We start from the raw sequence: 11937 nt of genomic DNA, 5'->3' as shown, positions 1-11937 counted from the left end.
ACAAGGTCAGGAGATCAAGACCATCCTGGCTAACACGGTGAAACCCCGTCTCTACTAAAAATACAAAACAAAATTAGCCGGGAATGGTGGCAGGTGCCTGGAGTCCCAGCCACTCGGGAGGCTAAGGCAGGAGAATGGCGTGAACCCTGGAGGCAGATCTTGCAGTGAGCAGAGATCACGCCACTGCACTCCAGCCTGGGCAACAGAGCAAGACTCCGTCTCAAAAAAAAAAAAAGTGACTATTCTTCTGCCCACCTCTCACATGTGAATGGCTGATCACAGATTCAAAAGAATGCAATCGTTTGCCTCTTATTTACTCACACCTTTTAAATATTTTTTCCCCTTTCCACACTATCTACCCTTTCCCCTTTAAATATTGAAGCTCTCAAAATCATCTTTGGAGAAAGGCACAGACCTGTCACCCAGGTGCATGTCCTTAACCTTGGCAAAATAAACTTCTAAATTGATTGGGACATATCTCAGATACCTTTTGGTTTACACAGGAAAAAGCAGGTGCTTTGAATCCTAATTCTAACACCTATCTGCATAGTCAGGGGCAGTTTCCTTATCCATTCTAGACTTACTTTTTTCTTATTTGTGAGAAGGGAGTAATGCTCAACTTTTTCAAATTAAATTAAATTATGTATATTAACTACCAGGTACTCACTAAATGCTCCTCTTATTAACTATAATTATCCAGAGGGGGAGCACTCAGCCTTCTCATCTCCAGTCCCCTGCAATGCCCTGCCCATACCTCCAGAAAACAGGTGCTCAGAAGCTTGGTTGAACTGAAGTACCTTGTCTTTAGGTGGGTCCTTTCACTTAATACTTACCTCAGAATTTAGAAGCAGTTTGACAAGCACTGTGCTGACTGATGGAGCACTAAAGGATATTTCCCCATGAAATTAGTCAGACTTGGGTTTCAGCTGGATGGAAATGGCCCAATTCTTACCCAATTATTATAAAGCTGCTGTTGGTATGATGAAGCCCAGCTGTCATTATGTTTCAGAACAGATGAAGGTATGTGACACGTAAGTATTCAAAAAAGTGAAAACCCAGTAAATGCAATGACGTCCAAAAACCTCAATCCTGGTTTCCAAGGCAGAAAGTGGCACTACGCTGCATCCTCTAATGGCTTCTGGGAGTCATTTAGCTGAGAGGTCTCAAATTTTGGTCTCACTGGAGGTTCCTCATGGAAATGACTGGGGAGAGTAAAACAAGATAAGAAAATCTGCATTTTCCAGCTGTAACACATGGCCAATCATTAGACAGATAAATCAGACAGTCCCCAGTCCCGATGTGGTACAATTTCCTGACTTAACTCCATTTGTAGTGATTCTCACAGGCAGGGTGGTTGTGGTATAGATAGAAATGTTAGAATGAATTTTCCCTTATGGAAACATTTCAAAACAATCTAGGGGTAGCCTTCACTACCACTAATTCTAAGAATCACTCTTTAAAGCTCCTATAAATTAATGGCTTTATGGTGATTAGCTAGCAAGTAATGAATACAAGACAGTGATTAAGGAGGAAAGGTTTATGCCCAAGCAAGAAAGGGCACAAATGGGGAAAAGTTGTCTCATCAAACATCCACCCCACTGTTTCAGATGAGTTTTCTAGCTGGTACCATGAGTTTAATAAAGAGAAACTAGGACATATAGTTGCTTTATGACAGTAAAATAAAAAAGTTATTCACTGATCAACAAGTACTATAGTTCTCTAGTTCACATGCACAACCTCCTCCTCCATACTTCCAGCACAAGTGAGCATGCACACACACACACACACACACACACACACACAGCTTTCTCCAGGCCGGCCAAGGATGCTTACTCTGCACCAATTGCCAAGAATACCTTGTTCTCTACAGAAGCTGAGTGTAATGATTATTTTTCTATTTGTCTGGCTATCTATCTGCCTGTTTCTTGCCCTATTTCAAAAATCATTTAAGATGGCTATGTGGATATATAACATAACAAGAACTTAAATTAGAAGTGAGATAAAAATAGAAATAAAAACAAATCAAAGATGAAAACACAGCAGACAGAGAAATAACTAAAAAGCATAATGCTCCACACATCTGCTACCAGGGAATCACAAATTTGTCTCTAAGTTTTCCAGTGGCCACGTTTGAAGAGAAACCTGGTCAATTACGTAATTCTGATCTATAAGAGAGGTTCCCAAAGTTTTGTGTGCATCTGAGTCACCTGAAGAGCTTATAAAATGATAACCATAATTTCAAATTCTGTAGCTCTGTGGAAGGCTCCTAGAATGTATAATTTTAGCAAGTTCCCATTGACCTTGGAGATAAACACATAAGGACTCAAGAAAAGAACAGTTATTTTTTATATTAAAATCTTAAAATCATAGTGAACTTTCTTCTAGGGAGTAACAAAGAGAACCTTGTGAGATAAAATGAACATTCTTACAGTGATGCAAAATGAGTTTCAGAAGTCACTGGCTGCTGCTTACAATAACATTCAAACAGGCTTTCACAGAGCTTTGTAAAAGTAATTATATTGAGATTTGGTGAAAGTGGAAACGAGGGCAAAATATATAATAATGTTTCCCAGGAACCTGATTTTTGCCAAATTGGCTTGACCCAGGATAGGAACTAAAAAGGGCTTTATAACTACTCAATCTCATCTTTATACCAAGCAAAAAGGTAAGAACCCCTTAGTAACTATCCCAGCAAAGCATACAAGCTTCAGGTCAGCACCGAGGCTGATCTACAAACTATAATGTGGTTTTGAAGGAGTGTAATCTAATTAATCTTGGCGTTAAAGTTTATTCTCCTTCAGGGCTTTAGTTGTGATGGAGGGATGAGGCAGAGAGAGCAGGAATGGAAGGGACTGAGTAAGTCCCCACTATGGGGATTGCTCTTTGTGAAGACCTAAGTCTGTTTTTAGTGGGCTAAAATCATCCAAATTTCTCAGTATGATGAAGTTGTCAATATAGATGCATTTTACATAATCACTTAAATTTCCTTCATTTCAGTTTTGTAGCAGAAAATATTTAAGTTTTATTATATTTTTCACATCTCATATCTGTCAGTTTGATCTGAAATGACTGCAAGATTTTGGGGTGCTTCACGGGGTTTTGTTTTGCTTTGTTTTGTTTTTTAACAAATCAAGTATTATATGAGACGGTCCTTTATGTGAAAAGGAGAAAATCTGGACTACTTTTAGATTATCTATTATTTGCAGGTGTGCATAAAATTATAGCCCTCAAACCTGAGTATAAAATAGCATAAGAGAGATGCTATTAGATATTAAGACTTCATTCACTTGTTCAACAAATATTTATAAGAACTTCGTATTTGCCAAGCACTGTGCCAGATAATTAGAGTACAAGCATGAGCAAAACTCTGCCTTCACGGTGTTTACAGTCATGTCCTTACAGGCAAAATGCAATTATAACATAGTGCGGTAAGTGGTCTGAATGAAGAAATGCAGAAGACTCAGGAGAGGAAATAAACCCACCCTTGGGTTGTCAGGAAAGGCTTCCTGAAGGAAGTCACAGGGAAGGTAAGACCAAATATGTAGGTAATATACAAGTGGAAGTTAGACATGTGTGGGTGGGTTCAGTGTGAGTTGGGATGGGGTTCAAAATAGAAGGTGGAAGAGGCTATGGTCTGACCTCTGTATCTGCAGGCTGTGCGTCTGCAGATTAAACCAAAGGCAGATGGAAAATATTTGAGAAAAACAACCAACAACAACAACAACAAAAATACAACAAAAAGGAATGATACAAGCTTTTAAAATACAGTATGACAGCTATTTACATAGCATTTATATTGTGATGTAACCATCCAAGGGGTTCACCTTGCCCGCTGCCTAGATAGAGCTGATTTATCAAGACTAGGGAATTGCGATACAGAAAGAGTAATTCACGTAGAACCAGCTGTAGGGGAGACTGGAGTTTTATTATTACTCAAATCAGTCCCGGAGCATTTGGGGATCAGAGTTTTAAAGACAATTTGGTGGGAGGGGAGGGGCATTGAGCCGGGGAGTGTTGATGGGTTGGGTCGGGCATAAAATCATGGGGCATCACTGTCTTCTTGCACTGAGTCAGTTCCTGGGTGGGGGTCACAAGATCAGATGGGGCAGTTTCTCAATCTGGGTGGTGCCGGCTATTCATCAAGTGAAGGGTCTGCAAAACATCTCAAGCATTGATCATAAGAGCAGTTTAGGGAGGGTCAGAAACTTGTAGCCTCCAGCCACATGACTCCTAAACCATAATTTCTAATCTCGTGGCTTATGTTAGTAGTCTAGTCCCCAGGCAAGAAGGAGGTTTGTTTGGGGAAAGGGCTATTATTGTCTTTGTTTTAAACTATAAACTAAGTTCCTCCCAAAGTAAGTTCGGCGTATGCCCAGGAATAAACAAGGACAGCTTGGAGGTTAGAGGCAAGATGCAGTCATTTAAGTTGGATCTTTTTCACTATCTCAATCATAATTTTGCAAACGCAGTTTCAGTATTAGGTATTGATATGGTTTAGCTCTGTGTACCCACCCAAATCTCACCTTGAATTGTAATCTCCATAATCCTCACGTGTCAAGGGTAGGACCAGGTGGAGGTAATTGGATCACGGAGGCAGTTTCCCCTATGCTGTTCTTGTGATAGTGAGTTCTCATGACATCTGATGGTTTCGTAAGTGTCTGGCATTTCCTCTGCTTGCACTCGCTCCGTCCTGCCACCCTGTGAAGAAGGTTCCAGCTTCTCCTTTGCCTTCCGCCATGATTGTAAGTTTCCTGAGGCCTCCCCAGCAACGCAGAACTGTGAGTCAATTAAACCTCTTTCCTTTGTAAATTACCCAGTCTTGGGTATTTCTTCATAGCAGTGTGAGAATGGACTAATACAGATATTATAAATAACCTAGAGATGATTTAAAGTATAAAGGAGGATACCTATAGACTATATGCAAATACTACACCATTTTATATTGGGCATTTGAGCATCTGCGAATTTTGCTATCCATCAGAGTTCCTGGAACTAACCCCCAAAGACACCAAGGGAGGATTGTATTACCTCTTACCCCTCAAAAAAAAAAAAAATCTCAGCTTGTGAAGGTTCACAACAGAGGAAGGAATGCTGCTGCAGCTGAAAGAAATCCAGTCTGAATTTTATGTCAGTGCATGAAGCTGGAGGTGAAAACCCTGAGATGGGGAGAGGGAATCAAACCTGATGACCTTACAATCCATATTAAGGAATTTAGACTTCATCCCAAAACTGAGGAGCCATTAAGCTGGTGATCACTGATTTGCATTTAGAAAGAGTATTCGAACATCTACAGCCCTCACACCTCACTTTTCATCATGTGTAAAGTCAGATGAATGATGTTAAGGGGTTAATACTTGAAACTCTAAGGTAGTAAAAGAAATTCAGAATGGAGAACGCTATGGTAGGAAAAACCCAAGCACCATGCACAGGTGCACACAGTCCTCACTGCCCTGAGTCTGCCAACTCTCAAGTGGCCAGACAGGCTGCTACCACTTTGAGGTCAGGGATATGAAGGTACGTTGCCAGTTATGAGAAACTAAATCGATGATAATGTTATTACATTGTTCCTCAACATAACATAAATAGTAATTGTATACTTCTATTATATTGTTCCTCACAAACCCCACCTCCATTACTCCATCATGCAAGCAAACACGATTTCTAAGAAAAAAGAAAAGGAAAGTGGACATATAGTAGTGTCTGAGCGCCCCCTGCCTTGTACCCCTGGAGATACAAGCTCCCAAATGTTTTTGTTAGTGAGTCAATTATTTAACAGGGATATTGAAATATATTTGTGGAAAAGTGTTCTCAGATGTGATAACAAAAGACAAGTATTTTATTTTCTATATGTTTGTGATTAATGAACATCTTTTAACAGCTGAACCTGGAAGGCAACTGAAATCCAGGCCATAGCGTGTACAGGGCACCTATGGCTCTGCTGAAGGGAATGTGAGTTAACCCACGACCCAGAGTAATTCAATTTACGAAGGATTCCCTTGGTTTTAATACTATTTTACTAAACTCAAATATTGGCTAATGAGGTTATCTGAAGAAAAAAGTAGTGTTTCAGAAATGGAAATACCTAATATAAGATGATTCCTTATGTGTAGTTTGTCATCTAGTGTTAATCTGTGGGAATTTAAAAAGGCAGGTACAATAATATCCAAGGAGGCTCATCAGGTGGCAAAGCAACATTTTAATTTTAAGTTATCAAGTTGTGTCCTAAGACCCTCTAAGGTTCGTGGAGGTGGATGAGTAGGTGGGTATGTGAATTGGCTACTTTTAAGAAATCAAACCAGACACAGTGGTCCTTGCCTGTAATCCCAGCACTTTGGGAGGCTAAGAGAAGAGGATTGCTTGGGCTCAGGAGTTTGAGACCAGCCTGGGCAACACAGAGACTACATCTCTATAAAAAGTAAATAAAAACAAAAAAGCCAGGTGTGGCGGCTCACGCCTGTAGTCCCAACTACTCAGGAAGCTGAGATGGGAGGATTGCTTAAGCCTGGGAGGTCAAGGCCGCAGTGAGCCATGACTGGGCTGCTGCACTCCAGCCTGGGAGACAGAGTGAGATCCAGTCTGAAAGACAAAAAAAAGTTACATCTAGGAAACAAAATGGCTCTCAATTCTGGCTGCTTGGTATCACCTGGGAAACTTAAAAAATACAGATGGCCAGGTGACCCTCCAGACCTGGTCAGACTCACTCAGGTGGGATGCCAGCAGTGGCTTATCTATAAGCTCCCCAGGTGGTTCTAACGTACAGCCAGCAGGAGGACCACTAGGCAGGGGGTTAAGACTGTGCACCCCAGCCGTGTCTCTGCAGAAGTGTCATTGCTTAGCTATGTCACCCTGAGCAGGGAAATTGGGCTAATTAACATCTATGTGCCTCAGTACAAGGAGGATAATGATGTTTCCTGGGGTTATTGTGAGGTTTAAGTATGATCATGAGTATCAAGTGTTTAGCATAATGCATGGTACATTGTGCTCAGCAAATGCTACGTATTATTAATAACATTTTATCAAGGAAAATATTTCATGAATTACTTAAACTACCTAAGGGATATGGAGGTATTATATAGTACATACTGGAAATAAGAACATATTACCTATGGCATATTTCCATTCCTCTTTAACAGGCAGCCTGGTGGGGTTGAATGCTGATACCCAGCTCCATCTGAGAAGCTTGTTACTTCTTTTCCAGTGCTTACCTAAAGTGCTTTATAACACATTGAATTATTCCCAATTTTTCCTAATCTCTGCCTTTGGGTTCAAAATATCAAATGCCCTAGCAAATTTAATTTGTCCTTTTGGGTCAGATATCCTTTCCTGAATTAAACAAGGAACAGAGCCACACCATCTACAGATGTGGTGACAGTCGGCACAGTCCTGTTTGTTGAGAGCAACTCCCAGAGAAAGGAGAATCACTGTAACTTACAGTAAACTTCACAATCATAAAAAAGTAATCGATTATTAGTGTAGACTATTGTGGGCAGAATGACTGTCATCTGAAAAGGCTCAGAGGAGGCCAGTGAAGAGCTATTGTTCCAGTTTGGTTGGAGAATTCAAACATGACTTATGACAAATTGGATATGAAGACTAGGGAAAGAGAAAACTCAAATATATTAGATGCTAATTTGAAAGGGCAGAGGTGAATGCTGCAGTAGAGTAGTAGAAAAGTGTGAGCAAAAAATAGTTAGAAATATATTGAGCAGATCAATTATGGGCAGGAGATGCAGCGGGAGAATTCAGATGGGAAATATGGGCTGTAGGTCAAGACTGGGGAGTCAGTAGAAAGGATGTGATGGTTGAAACCATGGGGCTTGCATGGGTCTCCTCAGAGTGACTTGATAGTCAGAAGGTAAACCACCAAGGAGAGCACTCTACAGAACTGTATTATCACCAGAGAAGAAAAGTCAGCAAAGGAAACAAAGAAAGGAACAAAGAACATTTCAACATGGGATTTTTTTTAAAACAGAACAAGCAAGGGGGAAGAACTGAAGAGAGGTTAAGTTCAAAGCAGAAACAATTTGGCTTCTGTAAATTATTAGGATATCATTGGTGACATCAAAATGTGCAGAACCATTGGAAGTTAGAGCTTCAGCCAGATTGCAATCATCCACATTATTGTGTGTAACTGGAGTCTATTTTTTTCATTGCTACAGAACATTCTTCATGTGATTAGACCACACTTTAAAAAAAAATCCGTTCTGTTGGTAGAGTTTTGCATTGTTTACTGTATAGGGCTATTATAACAGGATGCTACTGTGAACATAGTTGTCCATGCTTTTTTTGTGCATTTATTGTGGATAGGTGCAGAGGGATGGAGTTGCTGTGTCCTAGGGCAAGCAGAAAATTGCCTTTAGTAGACACCACCAGAATTTTCCAAAGTAGTTATAACAGTGCACACCCCTGACAATAGCATATGAGAAGGCAAGGTGTTTCACAGGCTTACCAATCCTTGGTATTGTTGGGGGTTGATTTGGCTTTTATTGTTGTTAGATTCGTGGTTTGCTTTAATGATTCTGGTATACGTAGTGGAGTAAAATTAGCTATTTAATTTTCATTTCTTTGATGACTAACAATAGGGAACATTTTTACATTTACTTAGTGTTTGAATATATTATTTTGTGGAATATGTATTTAAATTTTTTGCTGACTTTTTTGTTACATAGGAGTTATTTATATCCTCAGTATAATTTGTCAGATAGATGTATTGCAGACTCTATGGGCTGCCCTGCTGACTCTTAATTGTGTATTTTGATGATAGACATAATGTAGCCCAATTTATCAGTCTTCCTTTAGAATTAGTGCTTTGTTGTGTCTCCTGTTTATTAAGTCTTTGTCTACCAAGGTCAGGAAGATATGCTATCTTTTCGTTTAGCTTTCATTTTTAGGATTAGGATCCATCTGGAATTGATTTTTGCATATGGTATGATGGGATAAATATTCTCTTTTTCCTCTTCATTATGGATATCCAAATGATTTCACACTCTTAATTGAAAATACCACCTTTCCTTACTGCATTGCAATGACATCATTATCATAAACTAGGTAGTTCTATACGTTTGGGTTTATTTCTGGACACTCTGTTCCATTGGTCTATTTGTCTAGCTTTGTGCTAATATCACTGTTTTAATTATAGAGCTCTTTAAAAAGTCTTGATAGTCCCAAACATTATTGGGACTTGGATTGGGATTCTATTAAATCTATAGATCAATTTGTCAAGGATTGCCATCTGAGCAATACTGAGTGTTCCAAACCATAAGCATGGTATATTACTCCATTTATAATGATATTTTCAAATTTTTCTCAGTAATGTTCTATAATTTTTCCTCATGGAGTTGTTTTTCACTTGTTTGTTTTGTTTTGTTTGAGACAGAATCCTACTCTGTCACCCAGGCTGGAGTGCAGTGGCACGACCTTGGCTCCCTGCAACCACTGCCTCCCGAGTTCAAGTGATTCTCCTACCTCAGCCTCCTGAGCAGCCAGGTCTATAGGTGCGCACCACCGTGCCCGGCTAATTTTAGTATTTTTAGTAGAGACGGGGTTTCGCCATGTTTGCCAGGCTGGTCTTCAACTCCTGACCTCTGGTGATCCACCCGCCCCGGCCTCCCAAAGTGCTGGGATTCCAGGCGTGAGTCACTGTGCCCAACCACTCGTGGAGTTTTTGCACATCTTTCCTTCGAATAATTTTTAGTTATCTGATGGCTTTTAAAAAATGCCAGCATAAATAGTATTAAATGCTATCTTATGGGTTGCTAGCTTAAACAAATGCAGTTGATTTCCATACACTGAGTGTGTCTCTGGTGACATCACCAAAGACAGAAATTCTAATGGTTTGTCTGTAGTTTCTTTTAGATTTTCTAAGTGGACAATCACATAGACTGTGAATCACTTTTATTTCTAGCAATCCACCCTTCTACTTTGTTTCCTTGCCTTGCATTAAGGCTCTAGATTTCTCTAAGCAAAATGCTTTTCCTGCATCCCCCAAATTTTTTTGTTTAAAAAGCAGAGGAGGGGTGTTCAACTACAACTATTTTTGTATGTAGCTCTGTGTGTATGCACATACAGAAAGATAATATATCTGACTATAGCACATACATGTTAAGTCTAAGAAGTCTTGTTACTCAAAGAAATATTTTCAAATAGTATTCGATAATTCATTTCTCAATCATCCTTTTTCATTATCTAGAGAAATTTTAGCCACAGAATATCCAATTGCATTTAGAATAAAAATATGTAAAAGTGACCTATTTTAAAACATCTTTAGCTTTTTTAAATTCAAAAAACTATAGGCAAAAAATAAGAATCTATATTCAATTACAATGGCAAAGTTTGTGTTGTAACTTAACATAAAACCCCTAAAAGTAGTTTAAACTGTAAACATTAATAATGTAAATATCAGTTATACTTTTCATTAAAATTTTATTGAAATATTTAAAATTATATTTATAACACTCTTCTTATATTAAAATAAATTTTATTGCAAAAACAACCCTAGAATAATACAGTATCAGATGTTTTAACTGCATGTGATCAATAGTATTAATAAATTAATTACAGTACTCAAATCCTAGTATCATATATATTTATTTAGATGTGCACAAAATAATCCCTACCTTGAAAACTTTATAGCAGCACTTTTCATTGTATCAAATACAAGGCATTTAGAAATCTACAATAAAACTTAGTAGCCTTTTCATGTGCCGAGGGGTAAACAATAAATTAATCCTTTAAAAATATCTATGAACCAGTATAATTTTCTTTTTGTGTTTGATGAGCCAAGGATGATTAAGATATTTATTGGTGGCTGGGCGTGGTGGCTCACGCATGTAATCCCAGCACCTTGGGAGGCCGAGGCAGGTGGATCACAAGGTCAGGAGTTTGAGATCAGCCTGGCCAACATAGTGAAACCCCACCTCTACTAAAAATACAAAAATTAGCTGGGCATGGTGGCGCACACCTGTAGTCTCAGTTACTCGGGAGGCTGAGGCAGGAGAATCACTTGAACCCAGGAGGCAGAGGTTGTGGTTAGCCGACATTGTGCCACTGCACTCCAGCCTGGGCAACAGAGTGAGACTCTGTCCCAAAAAAAAAAAAAAAGAAAAAGATATTTATTGGTATTTACTGGCCAGGTTGGTGTGAGAGACAGAGGGAATTGCAAGTCAGACTTGTCTGAAAAATGTCATCTATTCTCTTACTTAAAGGCTGAATGGAATCCAGTTACAATGAAATTATATAAGGATTTGGAAGGAAACCAAATAGTTGAATATTAATAATGACACATAATTTGCCAACACAAATCAGGATCAACATCTTTGAAATGTGACTATTGAAATTAGTAAAATGTTACACTGTATCTAAATATATCAGATATCTGATGAGACTGCTTTTGGGGAAAAGTTTCTTCTCTCTTAGGGAGTTTAAAGCAAATTAAAATACATACCTTAAGTAAGTGCTTTGGAAAATATATTTATTGCAGAAATGCCCACAATAAGCAACTCTATCTGGCAGTATGTTAATGTGAAATATACAAAAGATAACTAGACTGTTTTTACTTCAAAATTCACATCATCATGAAAAATACAGCAAAAGTACAGAATAGCGAGCTCATTATGTATCTACTCTATATAATAACTAGGAATTGATGACTTCAAAATATTCATTCTTACAATGTTTAATTTTGGTTGCCAACTGACAAGCATGGTGCTAGGTGTTATATGAACACTGAATAAAACAAAAAAGGTTCTCTGCAAAGAAAAAAAATCTTGGTCTAGGAAGTACTCAATATATCCTTACAAATTTAAATATGGCTTTTGAAACCAAAAAATTTTTTTTTCCAAATAGGTAACTTTCTAAGTGAGTGTCTAGGCATACATATATATAGCAAGTCAAAATTTCAGACCATTGATACTCAGAAATGCAAAATTACTAACTATT

Source organism: Nomascus leucogenys, chromosome 16 (assembly GCF_006542625.1).
Source record: "Nomascus leucogenys isolate Asia chromosome 16, Asia_NLE_v1, whole genome shotgun sequence".
NCBI lineage: Eukaryota > Metazoa > Chordata > Mammalia > Primates > Hylobatidae > Nomascus > Nomascus leucogenys.
The sequence above is the reverse complement of the archived record's forward strand: the minus strand, read 5'-3'. Positions refer to the sequence as shown.